The sequence below is a fragment of the Arachis stenosperma genome, chromosome 9 (assembly GCF_014773155.1).
Source record: "Arachis stenosperma cultivar V10309 chromosome 9, arast.V10309.gnm1.PFL2, whole genome shotgun sequence".
NCBI lineage: Eukaryota > Viridiplantae > Streptophyta > Magnoliopsida > Fabales > Fabaceae > Arachis > Arachis stenosperma.
In genome coordinates, this window is record NC_080385.1 from 128,846,188 (window position 1) to 128,872,821 (window position 26,634).

At 39.5% G+C, this 26,634-nt stretch overlaps 2 non-coding genes across 2 annotated transcripts; one reads left to right on the forward strand and one right to left on the reverse strand.

Moving 5' to 3' along the window:
• Positions 1-789: 789 nt before the first annotated feature.
• LOC130953185 (small nucleolar RNA R71) lies at positions 790-897 on the reverse strand. The gene has a single exon (XR_009075358.1). It is a non-coding gene; the product is annotated as a small nucleolar RNA R71 (small nucleolar RNA).
• A 24,673-nt stretch (positions 898-25,570) lies between these two features.
• On the forward strand, positions 25,571-25,678 carry LOC130953567 (small nucleolar RNA R71). Its single transcript, XR_009075737.1, has one exon. It is a non-coding gene; the product is annotated as a small nucleolar RNA R71 (small nucleolar RNA).
• The last annotated feature ends 956 nt before the right edge of the window (positions 25,679-26,634 follow it).

The window sequence follows — 26,634 nt, forward strand, 5'->3', positions numbered from 1 at the left end:
ATCAAATTTTCAAAATGTTTTCAAAATCTTTTGATTGAATTTTCGAAAATTCCCTTCCCTCCTTCTCACATCCTTCTATTTTTGGAGTACCACTCCTTCTTAATGCACAATTCGAACCTTTATCTAATTAAAGTTCGAATTCTCCTTCTCCTTCTTCTTACTATTTCTCTTTTCCTCTGACACTTCAAGGAATCTCTATACTGTGACATAGAGGATTTCATATTTTCTTGTTCTCTTCTCTTTCATATGAGCAGGAGCAGAGACAAAGGCATTCTTGTTGAAGCTGACCCTGAACCTGAGAGAACCTTGAAGCGAAAGCTAAGAGAAGCCAAAGCACAACTCTCTTTAGAGCACCTGACCGAATTCTTCAAGGAAGAAGAACACATGGCAGCCAAAAACAACAACAATGCCAACAATGCAAGGAAGGTGCTGGGTGACTTCACTGCACCTACTCCTGATTTCTATGGGAGAAGCATCTCTATCCCTGCCATTGGAGCAAACAACTTTGAGCTTAAGCCTCAATTAGTTTCTCTAATGCAACAGAATTGCAAGTTCCATGGACTTCCAATGGAAGATCCTCATTAGTTTTTAGCTGAATTCTTGCAAATCTGTGACACAGTCAAGACTAATGGGGTTAACCCTGAGGTCTACAGACTGATGCTATTCCCTTTTGCTGTAAGAGACAGAGCTAGAATATGGTTGGATTCTCAACCTAAAGAAAGCCTGGACTCTTGGGAAAAGCTAGTCAATGCCTTCTTGGCAAAGTTCTTTCCACCACAAAGATGGAGTAAGCTTAGAGTGGAAGTCCAAACCTTCAGACAGAAGGATGGAGAATCCCTCTATGAAGCTTGGGAAAGATACAAACAATTAATCAGAAGATGTCCCTCAGACATGCTTTCTGAATGGAGCATCATAGGTATTTTCTATGATGGTCTCTCTGAACTATCCAAGATGTCTTTGGATAGCTCTGCTGGAGGATCTCTTCATCTGAAGAAGACGCCTGCAGAAGCTCAAGAATTGATTGAAATGGTTGCAAATAACCAATTCATGTATACTTCTGAAAGGAATCCTGTGAACAATGGGACTAGTCAGAAGAAAGGAGTTCTTGAGATTGATACTCTGAATGCCATATTGGCTCAGAACAAGATATTGACTCAACAAGTCAATTTGATTTCTCAAAGTCTGTCTGGAATGTAAAATGCACCTGGCAGTACTAAGGAAGCTTCATCTGAGGAAGAAGCTTATGATCCTGAGAACCCTTCAATGGAAGAGGTGAATTACCTAGGAGAACCCTATGGTAACACCTACAATTCTTCATGGAGAAATCACCCAAATCTCTCATGGAAGAATCAAGAGAGACCTCAACAAGGTTTCAATAACAATAATGGTGGAAGAAACAGGTTTAGCAATGGCAAGCCTTTTCCATCATCTTCTCAGCAACAGACAGAGAATTCTAAGCAGAATCCCTCTGACTTAGCAACCATGGTCTCTGATCTAATCAAAACCACTCAAAGTTTCATGACTGAAACAAGGTCCTCCATCAGAAATTTGGAAGGACAAGTGGGTCAGCTGAGCAAGAGAGTTACTGAACTCCCTCCTAGCACTCTCCCAAGTAATACAGAAGAAAATCCAAAAGGAGAGTGCAAAGCCATAACCATGGCCGAATGTGGAGAGGAAAGAGAGGAGGTGGACGCCACTGAGGAAGACCTCAATGGACGTGCACCAACCTCCTCTGAGTTCCTCAATGAGTTCCAATGGGAATCTGAGGCTCAAAATGAGACCATAGAGATTCCATTGGACTTACTTCTGCCATTCATGAGCTCTGAGGAGTATTCTTCCTCTGAAGAGGATGAGTATGTCACTGAAGAGCAAGTTGCTGAATATCTTGGAGCAATCATGAAGCTAAATGACAAGTTATTTGGAAATGAGACTTGGGAAGATGAACTTTCCTTGCTCACCAAAGAACTGGATGACTTGTCTAGGCATAAACTGCCTCAAAAGAGGCAGGATCCTGGGAAGTTTTCTATACCTTGTACCATAGGCACCATGACCTTCAAAAAGGCCTTGTGTGACTTAGGGTCAAGTGTAAACCTCATGCCCCTCTCTGTAATGGAGAAATTAGGGACCCTTGAGGTGCAAGCTGTAAAGATCTCACTAGAGATGGCAGACAATTCAAGAAAACAAGCTCATGGACTTGTAGAGAATGTTCTGGTGAAGATTGAAGACCATTACATCCCTACTGATTTCATAGTCCTAGAGACTGGGAGGTGCATGGATGAATCCATCATCCTTGGCAGACCCTTCCTAGCCACAGCAAAGGCTGTGATTGATGTTGATAGAGGAGAGTTGATCATTCAAGTGAATGAAGAATCCTTGGTGTTTAAGGCCCAAGGACATCCCTCTGTCATCAGGGAGAGGAAGCATGAAGAGCTTCTCTCAAAACAGAGCCAAACAGAGCCCCCACAGTCAAACTCTAAGTTTGGTGTTGGGAGGCCACAACCAAACTCTAAGTTTGGTGTTGAACCCCCACATTCAACTCTAAGTTTGGTGTTGGGAGGTTCCAACACGTTCTGAGCATTTCTGAGGCTCCATGAGAGCCCTCTGTCAAGCTAATGACTTTAAAGAAGCGCTTGTTGGGAGGCAACCCAATGTTTTTAATTAATTATTTTCTTTGTTATTTTTTTTTTTGTAGGTTGATGATCATAAGAAGTCACAAAAACAATGAAAAAAGCAAAACAGAATGAAAAACAGGAAGAAAAACAGCACACCCTGGAGGAGAAGAAGCTGGCGTTCAAACGCCAGTAATGCTAGCTGTTGGGCGTTTAACGCCCAGTCTGGCACCCTTCTGGGCGTTTAACGCCAGAAAGGGGCACCAGACTGGCGTTAAACGCCAGTAAAGGGCAAGAACCTGGCGTTAAACGCCAGGAATGGGCACCAGCCCGGCGTTTAACGCCAGAAATGGCTCAAAACGTGATTTTGAGCAGCATTTGGTGCAGGGATGACTTTTCCTTGACACCACAGGATCTGTGGACCCCACAGGACCCCACCATCACTCTCTCTCTTCTTCCCCCATTCACCAATCACCTCAATACCTCTTCCCCAAAAACCCTTCACCTATCAAATCCCATCTTTCTCTTCACCACTCACATCCATCCTTCATAAATCCCCACCAACCTCACCCTTCAAATTCAAACCACTTTCCCTCCCAAAACCCACCCCTAATGGCCGAACCTTTACCCCCTCTCTCCTATAAATACCCTTCTTCAACTCTTCATTTTCACACAACCTAAACACCCTTTCTTACCCTTCTTGGCCGAACACACTACCATCTCCCTTCTTCCTCATTTCTTCTTCTTCTACTCTCTTCTTTCTTCTTTTGCTCGAGGACGAGCAAACATTTTAAGTTTGGTGTGGTAAAAGTGTTGCTTTTTTGTTTTTCCATAACCATTATGGCATCCAAGGCCGGAGAAACCTCTAAAAAGAGGAAAGGGAAGGCAAAAGCTTCCACCTCCGAGTCATGGGAGATGGATAGATTCCTCTCAAGGGTGCATCAAGACCACTTCTATGAAGTTGTGGCCTTGAAGAAGGTGATCCCCGAAGTCCCCTTTTCACTCAAAAAGGGTGAATATCCGGAGATCCGCCATGAGATCCGAAGAAGAGGTTGGGAAGTTCTTACCAACCCCATTCAACAAGTCGGAATCTTGATGGTTCAAGAGTTCTATGCCAATGCATGGATCACAAAGAACCATGACCAAAGTGTGAACCCGAATCTAAAGAATTATCTCACTATGGTTCGGGGGAAATACTTGGATTTTAGTCCGGAGAGTGTGAGGGTGGCGTTCAACTTGCCTATGATGCAAGGAGATGAGCATCCTTACACTAGAAGGGTCAACTTTGATCAAAGGTTGGACCAAGTCCTCACAGTCATATGTGAAGAGGGCGCACAATGGAAGCAAGATTCAAGAGGAAAGCCGGTCCAATTGAGAAGGCATGACCTCAAGCCCGTGGCTAGAGGATGGTTAGAGTTCATACAACGCTCAATCATCCCCACTAGCAACCGGTCCGAAGTTACCATAGACCGGGCCATCATGATCCATAGTATCATGATTGGAGAAGAAATAGAGGTTCATGAGGTTATAGCCCAAGAACTCTATAAGGTGGCGGACAAGACCTCCACCTTGGCAAGGTTAGCCTTTCCTCATCTCATTTGTCACCTCTGTTATTCAGTTGGAGTTGACATAGAGGGAGACATTCCCATTGATGAGGATAAGCCCATCACCAAGAAAAGGATGGAGTACATAAGAGATCTCACTCATCATGAGATCCCTGAGATTCCTCAAGGGATGAATTTTCCTCCACAAAACTATTGGGAGCAACTAAACACCTCCCTAGGAGAACTAAGTTCCAACATGGGACAACTAAGGGTGGAGCATCAAGAACACTCCATCATCCTTCATGAAATTAGAGAAGATCAAAGAATCATGAGGAAGGAGCAACAAAGACAAGGAAGAGACATTGAGGAGCTCAAGCACTCCATAGGATCTTCAAGAGCAAGAAAGAGCCGCCATCACTAAGGTGGACCCGTTCTTTGATTTCCTTGTTATTTGTTCTTCTGTTTTTCGAATTTTTATGCTTATGGTTATCCATGTTTGTGTCTTGTGATCATTAGTGTCTTAGTGTCTATGCCTTAAAGTTATGAATGTCCTATGAATCCATCACCTTTCTTGAAAAAAAAAAAAAAAAACGTGCTTAATTGAAAAGGAAAGAATTGCATGAATTTTGAATTTTATAATAGTTTAATTATTTTGATGTGGTGGCAATATTTTTGTTCTCTGAATGTATGCTTAAACAGTGCATATATCTTTTGAATTTGTGGTTCATGAATGTTGGCTCTTGAAAGAATGATGAAAAAGGAGACATGTTACTGAGGATCTGAAAAATCAATAAAATGATTCTTGAAGCAAGAAAAAGCATTTCAAAAAAAAAAAAAAAACCGAAAAAGAAAAGAAAAAAAAAAGAAAGAAAAAGAAAGAATAAAGTTGTGATCCAAGGCAAATAAGAGTGTGCTTAAGAACCCTGGACACCTCTAATTGGGGACTTTAGCAAAGCTGAGTCACAATCTAAAAAGGTTCACCCAATTATGTGTCTGTGGCATGTATGTATCCGGTGGTAATACTGGAAGACAGAGTGCTTTGGGCCACAGCCAAGACTCAATAAATAGCTATGTTCAAGAATCATCATACTTTACTAAGAGAATCATTAACACTATCTGGATTCTAAGTTCCTAAAGAAGCCAACCATTCTGGATTTCAAAGGATAGAGTGAGATGCCAAAACTGTTCAGAGGCAAAAAGTTAAAAGCCCCGCTCATCTAATTAATACTGATCTTCATAGATGTTTTTGGAGTTCATTGCATATTCTCTTCTTTTTATCTTATTTGATTTTCAGTTGCTTGGGGACAAGCAACAATTTAAGTTTGGTGTTGTGATGAGCGGATAATTTGTATACTTTTTGGCATTGTTTTTAGTATGTTTTTGATATAATATAGTTAGTTTTTAGTATATTTTTATTAGTTTTTAATTAAAAATCACTTTTCTGGACTTTACTATGAGTTTGTGTGTTTTTCTGTGATTTCAGGTATTTTCTGGCTGAAATTGAGGGACCTGAGCAAAAATCTGATCCAGAGACTCAAAAGGACTGCAGATGCTGTTGGATTCTGACCTCCCTGCACTCTAAGTGGATTTTCTGGAGCTACAGAAGCCCAATTGACGCGCTCTCAACGGCGTTGGAAAGTAGACATCCTGGGCTTTCCAGCAATATATAATAGTCCATACTTTGCCCAAGATTTGATGGCCCAAACCGGCGTTCAAAGTCACCTCAAGAAATCCCAGCGTTAAACGCTGGAACTGGCACCCAAATGGGAGTTAAACGCCCAAACTGGCACCAAAGCTGGCGTTTAACTCCAAGAAGAGTCTCTACACGAAATTGCTTCATTGCTCAGCCCAAGCACACACCAAGTGGGCCCGGAAGAGGATTTTTATGTCATTTACTCATTTCTGTACACCCTAGGCTACTAGTTTCTTATAAGTAGGACCTTTTACTATTGTATAGAATCTTTTGATCACTTTTAGATCTCTAGATCGTCTTTGGACATTTTTGTTCTTAGATCATTGGGAGGCTGGCCATTCGGCCATGCCTAGACCTTATGCTTATGTATTTTCAACGGTGGAGTTTCTACACACCATAGATTAAGGTGTGGAGCTCTGCTGTACCTCGAGTATTAATGCAATTACTATTGTTCTTCCATTCAAATTCCGCTTGTTCTTTATCCAAGATATCACTTGTTCTTCAACATGATGAAGGTGATGATTGACGCCCATCACCACTCTCACCCATGAACAAGGTGACTGACAACCATTCTTGTTCTACAAGCATCTGAGGCTTAGTGAATATCTCTTGGATTCCTGATTGCACGATGCATGGTTGATCGCCTGACAACCGAGTGCTCGCCTGACAAACGAGCCAGCCATTCCGTGAGATCAGAGTCTTCGTGGTATAGGCAAGAACTGATGGCAGCATTCAAGAGAATCCGGAAGGTCTAACCTTGTCTGTGGTTCTGAGTAGGATTCAATGACTGAATGACTGTGACGTGCTTCAAACCTGTAACCTACTGGGCGTTAGTGACAGACGCAAAAGAGTTATTCTATTCCGGTAGGGGAGGGAACCAACCGGTGATGGCAAACTGTGACAGAGTGTGTGCATTAGCTTTCACTGCGCGGATGGGAGGTAGCTGCTGACAACAGTGAGACCCTATACGAGCTTGCCATGGAAAGGAGTAAGAAGGGTTGGATGAAGACAGTAGGAAAGCAGAGAGACGGAAGGGAAGGCATCTTCATGCGCTTATCTGAAGTTCCTACCAATGAATTACATAAGTATCACTATCTTTATCTTTTATGTTATTTTCGTTCATCACCATATATATCTGAGTTTGCCTGACTAAGATTTACAAGATGACCATAGCTTGCTTCAATACTAACAATCTCCGTGGGATCGACCCTTACTCACGTAAGGTTTATTACTTGGACGACCCAGTGCACTTGCTGGTTAGTTGTGCGAAGTTGTGTAATGCCATGGTATTGAGCGCACCAAGTTTTTGGAGCCATTACCAGGGATTATGAGAGTTGTGAAAAAGTATAGTTCACAATTTCGCGCACCAGTTACTATCAGCACTCTCAGGTGTCTGATTCCTTGTTGGCGTTTGAACGCCAGGATTGGGTGAGGAATGGGCGTTTAACGCCAATTTTTCCCCCCTTTCTGGCGTTTGAACGCCAGAATTGGGCAAGGAATGGGCGTTTAACGCTAACTTTTCCCCCTTTTCTGGCGTTTGAACGCCAGGAGTATTCCTCTCTGGGCTCTTACTGTCCTCAGAGGGATTTTGGATAGTGGTTTGGTTATCCTCTGTCAATTGTTCTTTTCTTGGCTTTTTGCCACTTTGAAAAGTGTTATTCAATGTCTTTCCACTCCTCAGTTGAACTGCTTGGCATTCTTCTGTTATCTGTTTAGATAACTGCTGTTTTGTCTGATTCAACTGTGATTCTATGTTCTTGTTAGCAATTTTAGTTTCTTGGAGCATCTCTTTAAATTCTGCTAACTGTTTTGTCATCAGGTGTAATTGCTGATTAAGCTCAACAATCTGTTCTTGAGGATTAGGATTAGTGGCTACTGCCATAGCTTCTTCTTTTGTAGAGGACTCATTGCTAGAGTACAAATGTTGATTTCTAGCAACAGTATCTATGAGTTCTTGAGCCTCTTCAATCGTTTTCCTCATGTGTATAGATCCACCAGCTGAGTGGTCTAAAGACATCTGAGCTTTTTCTGTAAGCCCATAGTAGAAGATGTCTAACTGTACCTACTCTGAAAACATTTCAGAGGGGCATTTCCTTAGCATACCTCTATACCTCTCCCAGGCATTATAAAGGGATTCATTATCCTCTTGTTTAAAGCCTTGGATGTCCAACCTTAGCTGTGTCATCCTTTTTGGAGGGTAAAATTGATTCAGGAATTTGTCTGATACTGTCTCCATGTTTTTATACTTGCTGTGGGTTGGTTATTCAACCACTTCTTAGCTTGATCTTTTACAACAAATGGAAACAGTAATAATCTGTAGACATCCTGATCCACCTCTTTATCATGTACTGTGTCAGCAATTTGTAAGAACTGTGCCAGAAACTCAGTAGGTTCTTCCTGTGGAAGACCAGAATACTGGCAATTTTGCTGAATGGTGGACGAAATTGTGATCACATTAATGTAGTATTCTTTGTTGTTGTATGGAATCATTATTATGGCACTTATGTGTGGACACAACTCCGTTCAACTAACCAGCAAGTGTACTGGGTCGTCCAAGTAATACCTTACGTGAGAAAGGGTCGATCCCACAGAGATTGTTGGTATGAAGCAAGCTATGGTCATCTTGTAAATCCCAGTCAGGAGGATAAAATTATGGAATTTAGAAAATCAAATATGATTAATAAAAATAAACAAAAAATAAAATAGGATAGAGATACTTATGTAAATCAATAGTGGGAATTTCAAATAGGCGTGTGGAGATGCTAGAATCCTCTTGAAACTCTACTTCACTACTCACTCTTCCTTCAATCCTTCTTACTCCTTTCCATGGCAAGCTGTATGTAGGGCATCACCGTTGTCAATGGCTACATCCCATCCTCTCAGTGAAAACGTTCCTATGCTCTGTCACAGCACGGCTAATCATCTGTCGGTTCTCAATCAGGTTGGAATAGAATCCCTTGATTCTTTTGCACTTGTCATCACGCCCATCCTTCAGAAGTTTGAAGCTCGTCACAGTCATTCAATCCCAGAATCTTACTCGGAATACCATAGACAAGGTTTAGACTTTTCGGATCCTCATGAATGCCGCCATCTATCTAGCTTATACCACGAAGATTCCGTTGGGGAATCTAAGAGATATGCGCCCGGCCTAAGGTAGAACGGAAGTGGTTGTCAATCACGCGCGTTCATAGGTGAGAATGATGATGAGTGTCACGGATCATCACATTCATCAAAGTGTTGTGCAACGTATATCTTGGAATAAGAATAAGAGGGAATTGAATAAAAAGTAATAGTAATTGTATTGAAACTTGAGGTACAGCAGAGCTCCACACCCTTAATCTATGGTGTGCAGAAACTCCACCGTTGAAAATACATAAGTGAAAGGTTCAGGCATGGCCGAATGGCCAGCCCCCTAAATGTGATCACAGGATTCAAAATACAATCCAGGATATGAATATGATAGTAAAAAGTTCTATTTATAATAAAGTAGCTCCTAGGGTTTACATGAGTAAGTAATTGATGCATAAATCCACTTCCGGGGCCCACTTGGTGTATGCTTGGGTTGAGCTTGATCTATCCACGAGCTGAGGCTTTTCTTGGAGTTGAACTCCAAGTTATAACGTGTTTTGGGCGTTCAACTCCGAATCATGACGTGTTTCTGGCGTTTAACTCCAGACAGCAGCATGTACTTGGCGTTCAACGCCAAGTTACGTCGTCAATTTCCGAATAAAGTATGGATTATTATATATTGATAGAAAGCTCTGGATGTCTACTTTCCAACGCCATTGAGAGCACGCCAATTGGAGTTCTGTAGCTCCAGAAAATCCATTTCGAGTGCAGGGAGGTCAGATTCCAACAGCATCAGCAGTCCTTTTGTCAGCCTTTTTCAGAGATTTGCTCAAGTCCCTCAATTTCAGCCAGAAATTACCTGAAATCACAGAAAAACACACAAACTCATAGTAAAGTCCAGAAATGTGAATTTAACATAAAAACTAATGAAAACATCCCTAAAAGTAGCTTAAACTTACTAAAAACTACCTAAAAACAATGCCAAAAAGCGTATAAATTATCCGCTCATCACAACACCAAACTTAAATTGTTGCTTGTCCCCAAGCAACTGAAAATCAATTAGGATAAAAGAAGAGAATATACTATAATTTCAAATATCAATGAATATTAATTCTAATTAGATGAGCGGGACTTGTAGCTTTTTGCTTCTGAACAGTTTTGGCATCTCACTTTTTCCTTTGAAGTTTAGAATGGTTGGCTTCTCTAGGAACTTAGAATTTCGGATAGTGTTATTGACTTTCCTAGTTAAGCATGTTGATTCTTGAACACAGCTACTTATGAGTCTTGGCCGTGGCCCTAAGCATTTTGTTTTCCAGTATTACCACCGATACACAAATGCCACAGACACATGACTGGGTGAACCTTTTCAGATTGTGACTCAGCTTTGCTAGAGTCCCCAGTTAGAGGTGTCCAGAGCTCTTAAGCACACTCTTTTTTGCTTTGGATCACGACTTTAACCACTCAGTCTCAAGCTTTTCACTTGGACCTTCATGACACAAGCACATGGTTAGGGACAGCTTGATTTAGCCGCTTAGGCCTGGATTTAATTTCCTTGGGCCCTCCTATCCATTGATGCTCAAAGCCTTGGATCCTTTTTACCCTTGCCTTTTGGTTTTAAGGGCTATTGGCTTTTTCTGCTTGCTTTTTCTTTTTTTTTTCGCCAATTTTTTTTTTCGCCATATACTGCTTTTTCTTGCTTCAAGAATCAATTTCATGATTTTTCAGATCATTAATAACATTTCTCTTTGTTCATCATTCTTTCAAGAGCCAACAATTTTAACATTCATGAACAACAAGATCAAAATTATGCACTGTTCAATCATTCATTCAGAAAACAAAAAGTATTGTCACCACATCAATATAATTAAATTAAATTCAAGGATAAATTCAAAATTCATGTACTTCTTGTTCTTTTGAATTAAAACATTTTTCTTTTAAGAGAGGTGAAGGATTAATGGAATTTATTCATAGCTTTAAGACATAGTTACTACATACTAATGATCATGAAGTAGAGACACAAAACATAGATAAACACAACATAAAAACCGAAAAGCAGAAAGAAATAAGAACAAGGAATGAATCCACCTGAGTGAAGGTGGCGCCTTCTTGAAGGTCCAATGGTGCTTTTTGAGCTCCTTTATGTCTCTTCCTTGCTTCTGTTGAATGATTCCTAGTAATTTTGGTGTTCCTATCCTTATTCCTGCTCATGTGACAAAGAAGAGAAAAAGAAAAAAGAAAGAGGAATCCTCTATGTCACAGTAAAGAGGATCCTTATTGTTAGTAGAAAAAGAAAGGGCAGAGTATTGAAGAAGAATAGTTGAGAAAAGAGGTAGTGATTTGAGATGAAGAGAGGTGAAGAGAAGTGTTAGTAAATAAATAAATAAATAGAGAAAGGGGAGAGATAGAATTCGAAAATAATTTTGAAAAAGTGGTTAGTAATTTTCAAAAATTAAAGATAAGATAAGATTAAAATTAAAATTTTAAAACAAAAAGAATTTTTGAAAAAGAGGTGAGATATTTTCGAAAATTAGAGAGGGAAAAGTAGTTAGGTGATTTTGAAAAAGATAAGAAACAAACAACAAGTTAGTTAGTTGATTGAAAAAGATTTGAAATCAAATTTGAAAAGATAAGAAGATAAGAAGTTTAGATAAGATATTTTGAAATCAAAAAAAGATAAGATAAAAAGATAAATTTTTTTTTATTTTTTTTTGAAAAAGATAAGATAAGAGATAAAAAAGATTTAATTTAAAAATTTGAAATTATTTACTTCACTAACAAGAAACTACAAGATAAGATTCTAGAACTTAAAGATTGAACCTTTCTTAGCAAGAAAGTAACAAACTTCAAATTTTTGAATCAAAACATTAATTATTGATTATATTTTCGAAAATATGATGTAAAAGATAAGAAAAATATTTTGAAAAATATTTTTAAAAAAAAAATTCGAAAATTATAAAAAAATGAAAAAGATGTGATTTTTGAAAAAGATTTTGAAAAGATAAGATTTTTAAAATTGAAAATTTGACTTGACTTGTAAGAAACAACTAATTTTTAAAATTTTTTGACCAAGTCAACCCAAAATTTCGAAAATTTGGAGAAAATTAAGGAAAAGATATTTTTTTGATTTTTTTGAATTTTTAATGATGAGAGAGAAAAACATAAAAATGACCCAAAACATGAAAATTTTGGATCAAAACACATGATGCATGCAAGAACACTATGAATGTCAAGATGAACACCAAGAACACTTTGAAGATCATGATGAACATCAAGAACATATTTTTGAAAAATTTTTGATGCAAAGAAAACAAGCAAGACACCAAATTTAGAAATTTTTAATGCTTGGAAAATATGAATGTAAAGATGCACATGAAAAACAACAAACAATACAAAACAAGAAATCATCAAGATCAACCAAGAGGACTTATCAAGAACAACTTGAAGATCATGAAGAACACTATGAATGCATGGATTTTCGAAAAAATGCAAGAAAAATTTTTAAAAGCATGCAATTGACACCAAACTTAAAGATTGACTCAAGACTCAAACAAGAACACAAAATATTTTTGATTTTTATGATTTTATGATTTTTTTTGGATTTTTATTAAATTTTTTTTTTCAAAAAAATATTTTAGAAAAACGAAAAAGAAAAGAAAAATTTTGAAAAAGATTTTTGAAAAGAAAATTACCTAATCTGAGCAACAAGATGAACCGTCAGTTGTCCATACTCGAACAATCCCCGGCAACGGCGCCAAAAACTTGGTGGACGAAATTGTGATCACATCAATGTAGTATTCTTTGTTGTTGTATGGAATCATTATTATGGCACTTATGTGTGGACACAACTCCGTTCAACTAACCAGCAAGTGTACTGGGTCGTCCAAGTAATACCTTACGTGAGTAAGGGTCGATCCCACAGAGATTGTTGGTATGAAGCAAGCTATGGTCATCTTGTAAATCCCAGTCAGGAGGATAAAATTATGGAATTTAGAAAATCAAATATGATTAATAAAAATAAACAAAAAATAAAATAGGATAGAGATACTTATGTAAATCAATAGTGGGAATTTCAGATAGGCGTGTGGAGATGCTAGAATCCTCTTGAAACTCTACTTCACTACTCACTCTTCCTTCAATCCTTCTTACTCCTTTCCATGGCAAGCTGTATGTAGGGCATCACCGTTGTCAATGGCTACATCCCATCCTCTCAGTGAAAACGTTCCTATGCTCTGTCACAGCACGGCTAATCATCTGTCGGTTCTCAATCAGGTTGGAATAGAATCCCTTGATTCTTTTGCGCTTGTCATCACGCCCAGCCTTCAGGAGTTTGAAGCTCGTCACAGTCATTCAATCCCAGAATCTTACTCAGAATACCATAGACAAGGTTTAGACTTTTCGGATCCTCATGAATGCCGCCATCTATCTAGCTTATACCACGAAGATTCTGTTGGGGAATCTAAGAGATATGCGCCCGGCCTAAGGTAGAACGGAAGTGGTTGTCAATCACGCGCGTTCATAGGTGAGAATGATGATGAGTGTCACGGATCATCACATTCATCAAAGTGTTGTGCAACGTATATCTTGGAATAAGAATAAGAGGGAATTGAATAAAAAGTAATAGTAATTGTATTGAAACTTGAGGTACAGCAGAGCTCCACACCCTTAATCTATGGTGTGCAGAAACTCCACCGTTGAAAATACATAAGTGAAAGGTTCAGGCATGGCCGAATGGCCAGCCCCCTAAATGTGATCACAGGATTCAAAATACAATCCAGGATATGAATATGATAGTAAAAAGTTCTATTTATAATAAACTAGCTCCTAGGGTTTACATGAGTAAGTAATTGATGCATAAATCCACTTCCGGGGCCCACTTGGTGTATGCTTGGGCTGAGCTTGATCTATCCACGAGCTGAGGCTTTTCTTGGAGTTGAACTCCAAGTTATAACGTGTTTTGGGCGTTCAACTCCGGATCATGACGTGTTTCTGGCGTTTAACTCCAGACAGCAGCATGTACTTGGCGTTCAACGCCAAGTTACGTCATCAATTTCCGAATAAAGTATGGACTATTATATATTGATAGAAAGCTCTGGATGTCTACTTTCCAACGCCGTTGAGAGCGCGCCAATTGGAGTTCTGTAGCTCCAGAAAATCCATTTCGAGTACAGGGAGGTCAGATTCCAATAGCATCAGCAGTCCTTTTGTCAGCCTTTTTCAGAGTTTTGCTCAAGTCCCTCAATTTCAGTCAGAAATTACCTGAAATCACAGAAAAATACACAAACTCATAGTAAAGTCCAGAAATGTGAATTTAACATAAAAACTAATGAAAACATCCCTAAAATTAGCTTGAACTTACTAAAAACTACCTAAAAACAATGCCAAAAAGCGTATAAATTATCCGCTCATCACTGCACCATGATAATGAGTTAAGGATTTAGCTCAAAGCTACTTGCTTTAATGGGAGGTATACAGATGCTACTCCCATATGCAGCTGTAATGGGGTTAGCATATGACCCCAGAGTCCTTCTGGACTGCTCACTTCCACTTAGGTCCATGATGGAGAAAGGGAGATGATGTGGATATTATTTTGTTTTATTATTATTATATATATAAAAATATATATTTTTTTTTAAAAATAACCGAAAATAGTAAAATAAATTAAATGGAAAATAAAATAAAGATTCGAAAACCAAAAGAGAATAAAATCAAAACAAATTGAAGACTAAATTAATTAATTAATCAAAAAGATTTTGGAATTAGCAATTAAAAAGATATGATTAATAATTATTTTGAAAAAGATTTGATTTTTTTGAAAAAAGGAAAGAGAAAAACAACAAAATGACACCAAACTTAAAATTTTTAGAAAATCAAGCACAAATTTTCGAAAATTTTAAAGGAAAACACAAAGAAGACACCAAACTTAGAATTTTTAAAGATCAAGAAAGGATTAAGAACATGCAATTGACACCAAACTTAAAATATGGAACTAAACTCAAATAAAAGACTCTAAACCAACAAAAATAAAACAGTCATAATCTAAGTAACAAGATAAACCGTCAGTTGTCCAAACTCGAACAATCCCCGGCAATGGCGCCAAAAACTTGGTGCACGAAATTGCAATCACACTTTTGCAATTCCGCACAACTAATCAGCAAGTGCACTGGGTCGTCCAAGTAATACCTTACGTGAGTAAGGGTCGATCCCACGGAGATTGTCGGCTTGAAGCAAGCTATGGTTATCTTGTAACTCTTAGTCAGGATATCAATAATTCTCAGGTTTAATTGTGATGAGTAAAAGAACATGAAATAAATACTTGTTTTGCAGTAATGGAGAATAGGCTGAGGTTTTGGAGATGCTCTATCTTCTGAATCTCTGCTTTCCTACTGTCTTCTTCTTCAAGTACGCAAGGCTCCTTCCATGGCAAGCTGTATGTAGGGTTTCACCGTTATCAATGGCTACCTCCCATCCTTTCAGTGAAAATGTTCAACGCGCTCTGTCACAGCACGGCTATTCATCTGTCGGTTCTCAATCAGGTTGGAATAGAATCCAGTGATTCTTTTGCGTCTGTCACTAACGCCCAGCCTTCAGGAGTTTGAAGCTCGTCACAGTCATTCAATCCTTGAATCCTACTCAGAATACCACAGACAAGGTTTAGACCTTCCGGATTCTCTTGAATGCCGCCATCAATTCTAGCTTATACCACGAAGATTCTGATTAAGGAATCCAAGAGATATCTACTCAATCTAAGGTAGAACGGAGGTGGCTGTCAGGCACATGTTCATAGGTGAGAATGATGATGAGTGTCACGGATCATCACATTCATCAAGTTTAGGAACAAGTGATATCTTAGAATAGAAGCAAGCGTGATTGAATGAAAAACGGTAGTAATTGCATTAATCCATCAAGACACAGCAGAGCTCCTCACCCCCAACCATGGGGTTTAGAGACTCATGCCGTAGAAGGTACAGTATGAAACGTGTAAAGTGTCATGAGGTAGAGATACAATGTCAAAAGGTCCTATTAATAGTGAACTAGTAACCTAGGATATACAGAAATGAGTAAATGACGTAAAAATCCACTTCCGGGGTCCACTTGGTGTGTGCTTGGACTGAGCATTGAAGCTTTCATGTGTAGAGACTTTTTCTGGAGTTAAACGCCAGCTTTTGTGCCAGTTTGGGCGTTTAACTCCAATTTTTGTGCCAGTTCCGGCGTTAAACGCCGGGAATTCTGAAGCTGATTTGAAACGCCGGTTTGGGCCATCAAATCTCGGGCAAAGTATAGACTATTATACATTTCTGGAAAGCCCAGGACGTCTACTTTCCAACGCAATTGAGAGCACGCCAATTGGGTTTCTGTAGCTCCAGAAAATCCACTTCGAGTGCAAGGAGGTCAGAATCCAACAGCATCTGCAGTCCTTTTCAGCCTCTGAATCAGATTTTTGCTCAGGTCCCTCAATTTCAGCCAGAAAATACCTGAAATCACAGAAAAACACACAAACTCATAGTAAAGCCCAGAAAAGTGAATTTTAAATAAAAACTAATAAAAACATGCTAAAAACTAACTAAAATGTACTAAAAACATACTAAAACAGTGCCAAAAAGCGTATAAATTATCCGCTCATCAGATACCATAAGCCATAATCACTAGTTTTCTTAATGTATCTAATGATGCGCTTAACGGCTAAAAGATGGGATTCTTTTGGGTGAGATTGAAACCTTGAGCATACACCCACACTTTGAACAATATCTGGTCTAGAAGAGGTAAGGTACATGAGTGAACCTATCATTCTTCTATACCTTGTTTCATCCACATCTTTGCCATCATCATCCTTTTCAAGTTTTGTGTTAGGATGCATTGGTGTTTCCATTGGTTTGGAACTTTCTAGGCCAAATATTTTAATAAGTTCTTTTGCATACTTTCCTTGGTGAATAAAAGTACCATTAGGGGTTTGTTTAATTTGGAGGCCAAGGAAGAAGGTAAGCTCTCCCATTAAACTCATCTCAAACTCACTAGTCATGAGTTTTCCAAACTCTTCACATAAGGATTCATTGGCCGAACCAAACACAATGTCATCAACATAAACTTGAACAAGGAGTAGATCATCATTAGATGCTTTAATGAATAAAGTTGTGTCCGTGGTACCCCTTTGAAATTGATTTTCTAATAGGAAGGCACTAAGCCTTTCATACCAAGCTCTTGGAGCTTGCCTAAGGCCATAAAGAGCCTTTGAAAGTTTAAAAACATGATTTGGAAAATCTTTATGTTCAAAACCGGAGGTTTAAGCCACATACACTTCTCTATCAATAAAGCCATTAAGGAAGGCACATTTAACATCCATTTGAAACATCTTGAAACCCTTATGGGCAGCATAGGCAAGAAGTAATCCAATTGCTTCCATTCTAGCCACCGGAGCAAGAAACTCATCAAAATCTATACCCTCTTCTTGATCGTAACCTTGGGCCACTAATCTAGCCTTGTTATGAACAACTTGTCCATCCTCACCAAGTTTATTTTTAAATACCCACTTAGTACCCGTAACTTTCTTACCATCCGAATGGAGTACTAGTGTCCAAACCTCATTCTTGTCGAATTGAGCAAGTTCTTCTTGCATGGCTTTGACCCATGATGGATCTTCAAGAGCTTGTTTGACATTGTTGGGCTCCATTTGTGACAAGAGTGCAAAGTTGCTTGGTTCGGATTGTCTTTTGGTTGAGGATCTTGTTGTTACTCCTTGAGAGGGATCACCAATGATGAAGTCATGAGGATAACCCCTCATGGACTTCCATCTCTAGGCTTCCTTTGTGGTGTTGAGCTTTGATGATTTTCTGTTGGTCTCACTGCTTCAGTTTCTCATCCTGGCTCAGGAGACAAAATGAAAATGTCTCCTCCAATCTGACGAGACAAAACTGGACTGGCAAATTCTTCATTTTGGGCAGACTTGGGATTTTCTTTGCTTATTCCAGCTTCTTCACAATCTGAATCAATATCTATCACAGTACTGGGAATTAAATTAGAATCACAAAAAGTGACATGTATGGATTCCTCTATAGTTCTATGATCTTTGAGGTAAATTCTATAGGCTTTGATAGTATTGGAGTATCCAACAAACATGCCCTCATATGATTTTAGATCAAATTTGCCAAGATTTTCTTTGTTATTAAGCACAAAACACTTGCATCCAAAAACGTGAAAATACTTAAGATTTGGAGGGGTTCCTTTCCATAGCTCATAAGGAGTTTTCTTTAACCCTTTTCTAATAATGGTCCTATTCAAAATATAACATGCTGTATTTACAGCTTCAGCCCATAGGAACTTTAATTTGGAACCTCATTCTCACATAACATAGCCCTAGTAATCTCTTGAAGGCTTCTATTCCTTCTTTCAACAACCCCATTTTGTTGAGGTGTTCTAGGGCATGAAAAATTATGAGTAATTTCAAAGTCATCACAGAATTTTTCAAAATCTTGGTTTTCAAATTCTTTTCCGTGATCACTTCTTAAATGGGCCACTTTTAAATCTTTTTCATTTTGAATTTTCTTGCAAAGGGTTGAGAGGGCATGAAAAGCATCATTTTTATGAGCAAGAAAGAGTACCCAACCGAATCTAGAGTAATCATCCAGCATGAAAAGCATCATTTTTATGAGCAAGAAAGAATACCCAACCGAATCTAGAGTAATCATCCACCACTACCAAACCATAGTGTTTACCTCCTAAACTTTGAGTTCATGTTGGACCAAAAATATCAATGTGTAACATCTCTAATGGCCTCTTGGTTAAAATTCCATCTTTTGGTTTAAAAGAGGATTTAACTTGTTTGCCTAATTGACAAGCATCACAAGTAAGATCCTTATCAAAATTGATTTTGGGAATTCCTCTAACCAAATTTTTCTTTACTAGCTTAGAAATTTGGTACATGCTAGCATGACCCAACTTTCTATGCCATAGCCATTTTTCAGATTCAAGAGAGGTAAAACATGTTACATTTTGTTCTTTCAAGTCCTCAAGAGTTAATCCATACACATTGTTGCATCTTTTAGCTTCAAACAAAATATCCCCAGTTTTTTCACAAACAACCAAACACACAAATTTTCTAAAAATAACTTCAAATCCCAAATCATACAATTGGCTTACACTAAGTAAGTTATGTTTCAAACCATTTACAAGAAGAACATCATTTATACAAGATAAAAAGCTTTTACCAACTTTACCAATGGCCACTATCTTTCCTTTACCATCATCACCAAAAGTGACAAGTCCTCCATCATATTCATCAAGCTTTATGAAGAAGGTTATCTTTCCGGTCATGTGCCTAGAGCATCCGCTGTCCATGTACCACATATTTTCCTTCCTCTTGGACGCTAGGCATACCTACAAAATGAGCTCAAGTGACCTTAGGTATCCAAATCTTCTTGGATCCTTTCATGTTAAACCATCTCCTATGTCCCTGGTGCGCGAAATTGTGAACAATACTTTTTCACAACTCAAATAATCCCCGGTAATGGCTCCAAGAACTTGGTGCGCCTAATACCATGGCATTACACAACTTCGCACAACTAACCAGCAAGTGTACTGGGTCGTCCAAGTAATAAAACCTTACGTGAGTAAGGGTCGATCCCACGGAGATTGTTAGTATTGAAGCAAGCTATGGTCATCTTGTAAATCTTAGTCAGGCAGACTCAAATGTATATGATGATGATGAACGAAAATAACAGAAAAGGTAAAGATAGAGATACTTATGTATATCATTGGTGTATGAGCTTCAGACAAGTGTATGAAGATGCCTTCCCTTCCGTCTCTCTGCTTTCCTACAGTCTTCATCCAATCCTTCTTACTCCTTTCCATGGCAAACTTGTGTAGGGTCTCACTGTTGTCAGCAGCTACCTCCCATCCGCGCAGTGAAAGCTAATGCAGAGCACTCTGTCACAGTGCCGCCAATCACCGGTTTGGTTCCCTCCCCTACCGGAATAGAATCACTCTTTTGCGTCTGTCACTAACGCCCAGTAGGTTACAGGTTTGAAGCACGTCACAGTCATTCAGTCATTGAATCCTACTCAGAACACCACAGACAAGGTTAGACCTTCCGGATTCTCTTGAATGCCGCCATCAGTTCTTGCCTATACCACGAAGACTCTGATCTCATGGAATGGCTGGCTCGTTTGTCAGACGAGCACTCGGTTGTCAGGCGATCAACCATGCATCATGCAATCAGAAATCCAAGAGATATTCACTAAAGCCTGAATGCTTGTAGAACAAGAATGGTTGTCAGTCATCTTGTTCATAGGTTGAAGAACAAGTGATATCTTAGATAAAGAACAAGCGGAGTTGAATGGAAGAACAATAGTAATTGCATTAATACTCGAGGTACAGCAGAGCTCCACACCCTTAATCTATGGTGTGTAGAAACTCCACCGTTGAAAATACATAAGAACAAAGGTTAGGCATGGCCGAATGGCCAGCCTCCCAAAGGTCTAAGATAGCATAAAACAAAGATAGCTACTCAGATGTCGTCTCCAGACTCTCTGACTCTCTCATACAATAGTAAAAGGTCCTACTTATAGAAAACTATTACATAGATGAGTAAATGACATAAAATCCACTTCCGGGCCCACTTGGTGTGTGCTTGGGCTGAGCAATCAAGGAAATTCGTGTAGAGACGTTTTCTGGAGTTAAACGCCAGCTCCCATGCCAGTTTGGGCGTTTAACTCCAACTTTTAATCCTGTTCCGGCGTTTAACGCTGGAATTTCTGAGGCCGGATTGCTTCGCGGGTTTGGGCCATCAAATCTTGGATAAAGTATGGACTATTATATATTGCTGGAAAGCCCTGGATGTCTACTTTCCAACGCCGTTGAGAGCGCGCCAATTGGGCTTCTGTAGCTCCAGAAAATCCACTTCGAGTGCAGGGAGGTCAGAATCCAACAGCATCTGCAGTCCTTTTGGTCTCTGAATCAGATTTTTGCTCAAGTCCCTCAATTTCAGCCAGAAAATACCTGAAATCACAGAAAAACACACAAACTCATAGTAAAGTCCAGAAAAGTGAATTTTAAATAAAACTAATAAAAATATACTAAAATCTAACTAAAAGATATCAAAAACATACTAAAAACAATGCCAAAAAGTATACAAATTATCCGCTCATCACAACACCAAACTTAAATTGTTGCTTGTCCTCAAGCAACTGAAAATCAAATAAGATAAAAAGAAGAGAATATGCAATGAATTCCAAAAACATCTGTGAAGATCAGTATTAATTAGATGAGCGGGGCTTTTAACTTTTTGCTTCTGAACAGTTTTGGCATCTCAATCTCTCCTTTAAAATCCAGAATGGTTGGCTTCTTTAGGAACTCAGAGTCCAGATAGTGTTAATGATTCTCCTAGTGAAGTATGATGATTCTTGAACATAGCTATTTATTGAGTCTTGGCTGTGGCCCAAAGCACTCTGTCTTCCAGTATTACCACCGGATACATACATGCCACAGACACATAATTGGGTGAACCTTTTCAGATTGTGACTCAGCTTTGCTAAAGTCCCCAATTAGAGGTGTCCAGGGTTCTTAAGCACACTCTTATTTACCTTGGATCACAACTCTTATTCTTTCTTTTTCTTTCTTTTTCTTTCTTTTTTCGATTTTTTTTTTTTTTTGAACAGCTTTTTCTTGCTTCAAGAATCATTTTATTGATTTTTCAGATCCTCAGTAACATGTCTCCTTTTTCATCATTCTTTCAAGAGCCAACATTCATGAACCATAAATTCAAGATACATATGCACTGTTTAAGCATACATTCAAAGAACAAAAATATTGCCACCACATCATCATAATTAAACTATTATAAAATTCAAAATTCATGCAATTCTTCCTTTTTCAATTAAGCACATTTTTATTCAAGAAAGGTGATGGATTCATAGGACATTCATAACTTTAAGGCATAGACACTAAGACACTAATGATCATAAGACACAAGCATGGATAGCATAAAGCATAGAATTCGAAAAACAGAGAGATAAAGAACAAGGAAATCAAGGAATGGGTCCACCTTAGTGATGGCGGCTCTTCCTTGCTTTTGAAGGTCCTATGGAGTGCTTGAGCTCCTCAATGTCTCTTCCTTGTCTTTGTTGTTCCTCCCTCATGATTCTTTGATCTTCTCTAATCTCATGAAGGATAATGGAGTGTTCTTGATGCTCCACCCTTAGTTGTCCCATGTTGGAACTCAATTCTCCTAGGGAGGTGTTCAGTTGCTCCCTTGTGTACTCCATCCTTTGTTTAGTGATGGGCTTGTCCTCATCAATGGGGGTGTCTCCCTCTATGTCAACTCCAACTGAATAACAGAGGTGACAAATGAGATGAGGAAAGGCTAATCTTGCCAAAGTGGAGGTCTTGTCCGCCACTTTATAGAGTTCTTGAGCTATAACCTCATGAACCTCTATTTCTTCTCCAATCATGATACTATGGATCATGATGGCCCGGTCTATGGTCACTTCGGACCGGTTGCTAGTGGGAATGATTGAGCGTTGTATGAACTCTAACCATCCTCTAGCTACGGGCTTGAGGTCATGCCTTCTTAATTGAACCGGCTTTCCTCTTGAGTCTTGCCTCCATTGTGCGCCCTCTTCACATATGACTGTGAGGACTTGGTCCAACCTTTGATCAAAGTTGACCCTTCTAGTGTAAGGATGCTCATCTCCTTGCATCATGGGCAAGTTGAACGCCATCCTCACACTCTCCGGACTGAAATCCAAGTATTTCCCCCGAACCATAGTAAGATAATTCTTTGGATTCGGGTTCACACTTTGGTCATGGTTCTTGGTGATCCATGCATTGGCATAGAACTCTTGAACCATCAAGATTCCGACTTGTTGAATGGGGTTGGTAAGTACTTCCCAACCTCTTCTTCGGATCTCATGGCGGATCTCCGGATATTCACCCTTTTTGAGTGAAAAAGGGACTTCGGGGATCACCTTCTTCAAGGCCACAACTTCATAGAAGTGGTCTTGATGCACCTTTGAGAGGAATCTATCCATCTCCCATGACTCGGAGGTGGAAGCCTTTGCCTTCCCTTTCCTCTTTTTAGAGGTTTCTCCGGCCTTGGATGCCATAATGGTTATGGAAAAACGAAAAAGCAACGCTTTTACCACACCAAACTTAAAATGTTTGCTCGTCCTCGAGCAAAAGAAGAAAGAAGGGAGTAGAAGAAGAAGAAATGAGGAAGAGGGAGATGGAGGTGTATTCGGCCAAAGGGGGAAAAAGTGGTGTTTAGGTTGTCTGGAAATGAAGGGTGTAAAGAGGGGTTTATATAGGAGAGAGGGGGATGAAAGTTCGGTCATTTGAGGGTGGGTTTGGGAGGGAAAGTGGTTTGAATTTGAAGTGTGAGGTTGGTGGGGTTTATGAAGGATGGATGTGAGTGGTGAAGAGAAAGATGGGATTTGATAGGTGTTGAGGTGATTGGTGAATGGGGGAAGAAGAGAGAGAGTGATGGTAGGGTCCTGTGGGGTCCACAGATCCTGTAGTAGGGTCCTGTGGGGTCCACAGATCCTGTAGTGTCAAGGAAAAGGCATCCCTGCACCAATTGGCACCAAAATCCACGTTTTGGGCCAATTCTGGCGTTAAACGCCGGGCTGGTGCCCATTCCTGGCGTTTAACGCCAGGTTTTATACCTTTACTGGCGTTTAACGCCAGTTTGGTGCCCCTTTCTGGCGTTAAACGCCCAGAAAGGTGCCAGACTGGGCGTTAAACGCCCATCTGCTAGGCTGACTGGCGTTTGAACGCCAGCAGCTTCTTCCTCCAGGGTGTGCTGTTTTTCTTCCTGTTTTTCATTCTGTTTTTGCTTTTTTCATTTTTTATGACTTCTTATGATCATCAACCTACAAAAAGATAAAATAACAAAAGAAAATAATTAATTATAAATCATTGGGTTGCCTCCCAACAAGCGCTTCTTTACTGTCACTAGCTTGACAGAGGTCTCTCATGGAGCCTCAGAAATGCTCAGAACCTTGTTGAAACCTCCCAACACCAAACTTAGAGTTTGAATGTGGGGTTTCAACACCAAACTTAGAGTTTGATTGTGGCCTCCCAACACCAAACTTAGAGTTTGACTGTGGGGGCTCTGTTTGGCTCTGTTTTGAGAGAAGCTCTTCATGCTTCTTCTCCATGATGATAGAGGGATATCCTTGGGCCTTAAACACCATGGATTCTTCATTCACTTGAATGATCAACTCTCCTCCATCAACATCAATCACAGCCTTTGCTGTGGCTAGGAATGGTCTGCCAAGGATGATGGATTCATCCATGCACTTCCCAGTCTCTAGGATTATGAAATCAGTAGGGATGTAATGGTCTTCAACCTTAACCAGAACATCCTCTACAAGTCCATAGGCTTGTTTTCTTGAGTTGTCTGCCATCTCTAGTGAGATTTTTGCAGCTTGCACCTCAAAGATCCCTAATTTCTCCATTACAGAGAGGGGCATGAGGTTTACACTTGACCCTAAGTCACACAAGGCCTTCTTGAAGGTCATGGTGCCTATGGTACAAGGTATAGAAAACTTCCCAGGATCCTGCCTCTTTTGAGGCAGTTTCTGCCTAGACAAGTTATCCAGTTCTTTGGTGAGCAAGGGAGGTTCATCTTCCCAAGTCTCATTTCCAAATAACTTGTCATTTAGCTCCATGATTGTTCCAAGGTATTTAGCAACTTGCTCTTCAGTGACATACTCATCCTCTTCAGAGGAAGAATACTCATCAGAGCTCATGAAAGGCAGTAGTAAGTCCAAGGGAATCTCTATGGTCTCAGTTTGAGCCTCAGATTCCCAAGGTTCCTCATTGGGGAACTCACTGGAGGCCAGTGCACGTCCATTGAGGTCTTCCTTAGTGGCGTTCACTGCCTCTTCTTCCTCCCAGAATTCGGCCATACTGATGGCTTTGCACTCTCCTTTTGGATTTTCTTCAGTGTTACTTGGGAGAGTGCTTGGAGGAAGTTCAGTAATTTTCTTGCTCAGCTGACCCACTTGTCCTTCCAAGTTTCTAATGGAGGATCTTGTTTCATTCATGAAACTTTGAGTGGTCTTTATTAGATCAGAGACCATGGTTGCTAAGTCAGAATTATTCTGCTTAGAACTCTCTGTCTGTTGCTGAGAAGATGATGGAAAAGGCTTGCTATTGCTAAGCCTGTTTCTTCCACCATTATTATTGAAACCTTGTTGAGGTCTCTCTTGATTCTTCCATGAGAGATTTGGGTTATTTCTCCATGAAGAATTATAGGTATTACCATAGGGTTCTCCTAGGTAATTCACCTCTTCCATGGAAGGGTTCTCAGGATCATAGGCTTCTTCCTCAGATGAAGCATCCTTAGTACTGTTTGGTGCATTTTGCATTCCAGACAGACTTTGAGAAATCAAATTGACTTGTTGAGTCAATATTTTGTTCTGAGCCAATATGGCATTCAGAGCATCAATCTCAAGAACTCCTTTCTTCTGACCAGTCCCATTGTTCACAGGATTCCTCTCAGAAGTGTACATGAATTGGTTATTTGCAACCATTTCAATCAGTTCTTGAGCTTCTGCAGGCGTCTTCTTCAAATGAAGAGATCCTCCTGCAGAGCTATCCAAAGACATCTTGGATAGTTCAGAGAGACCATCATAGAAAATACCTATGATGCTCCATTCAGAAAGCATGTCTGAAGGACATCTCCTGATTAATTGTTTGTATCTTTCCCAAGCTTCATAGAGGGATTCTCCATCCTTTTGTCTAAAGGTTTGGACTTCCACTCTAAGCTTACTCCATCTTTGTGGTGGAAAGAATTTTGCCAAGAAGGCATTGACTAGCTTTTCCCAAGAGTCCAGGCTTTCTTTAGGTTGAGAATCCAACCATATTCTAGCTCTGTCTCTCACAGAAAAAGGGAATAGCATCAGCCTATAGACCTCAGGGTTAACCCCATTAGTCTTGACTGTGTCACAGATTTGCAAGAACTCAGCTAAAAACTGATGAGGATCTTCCATTGGAAGTCCATGGAACTTGCAATTCTGTTGCATTAGAGAAACTAATTGAGGCTTTAGCTCAAAGTTGTTTGCTCCAATGGCAGGGATAGAGATGCTTCTCCCATAGAAACCAGGAGTAGGTGCAGTAAAGTCACCAAGCACCTTCCTTGCATTGTTGGCATTGTTGTTGTTTTCGGCTGCCATGTCTTCTCCCTTGAAGAATTCGGTCAAGCCCTCTAAAGAGAGTTGTGCTTTGGCTTCTCTTAGCTTTCTCTTCAAGGTCCTTTCAGGTTCAGGATCAGCTTCAACAAGAATGCCTTTGTCTCTGCTTCTGCTCATAAGAAATAGAAAAAGAAGAAGAGAATGTGGAATCCTCTATGTCACAGTATAGAGATTCCTTGAAATGTCAGAGGAAAAGAGAAATAGTAAGAAGAAGGAGAAGGAGAATTCGAATTTTAATAGATAAAATTCGAATTGTGCATTTAGAAGGAGTAGTACTCCATAAATAGAAGGATGTGGGAAGGAGGGAAGAGAATTTTCGAAAATTCAATTAAAAAAATTTGAAAACATTTTGAAAAATGTTAATTGATTTTCGAAAATCAAAGTGGAAAAGAGATAAAGTGATTTTTGAAAAAGATTTTGAAATTAGAAATTAAAAAGATTTGATTGAGAACTATTTTGAAAAAGATGTGGTTAAAAAGATTTAATTAAAAAGTTATGGGTTTAAAAAGATGTGATTGAGAAGATATGATTTG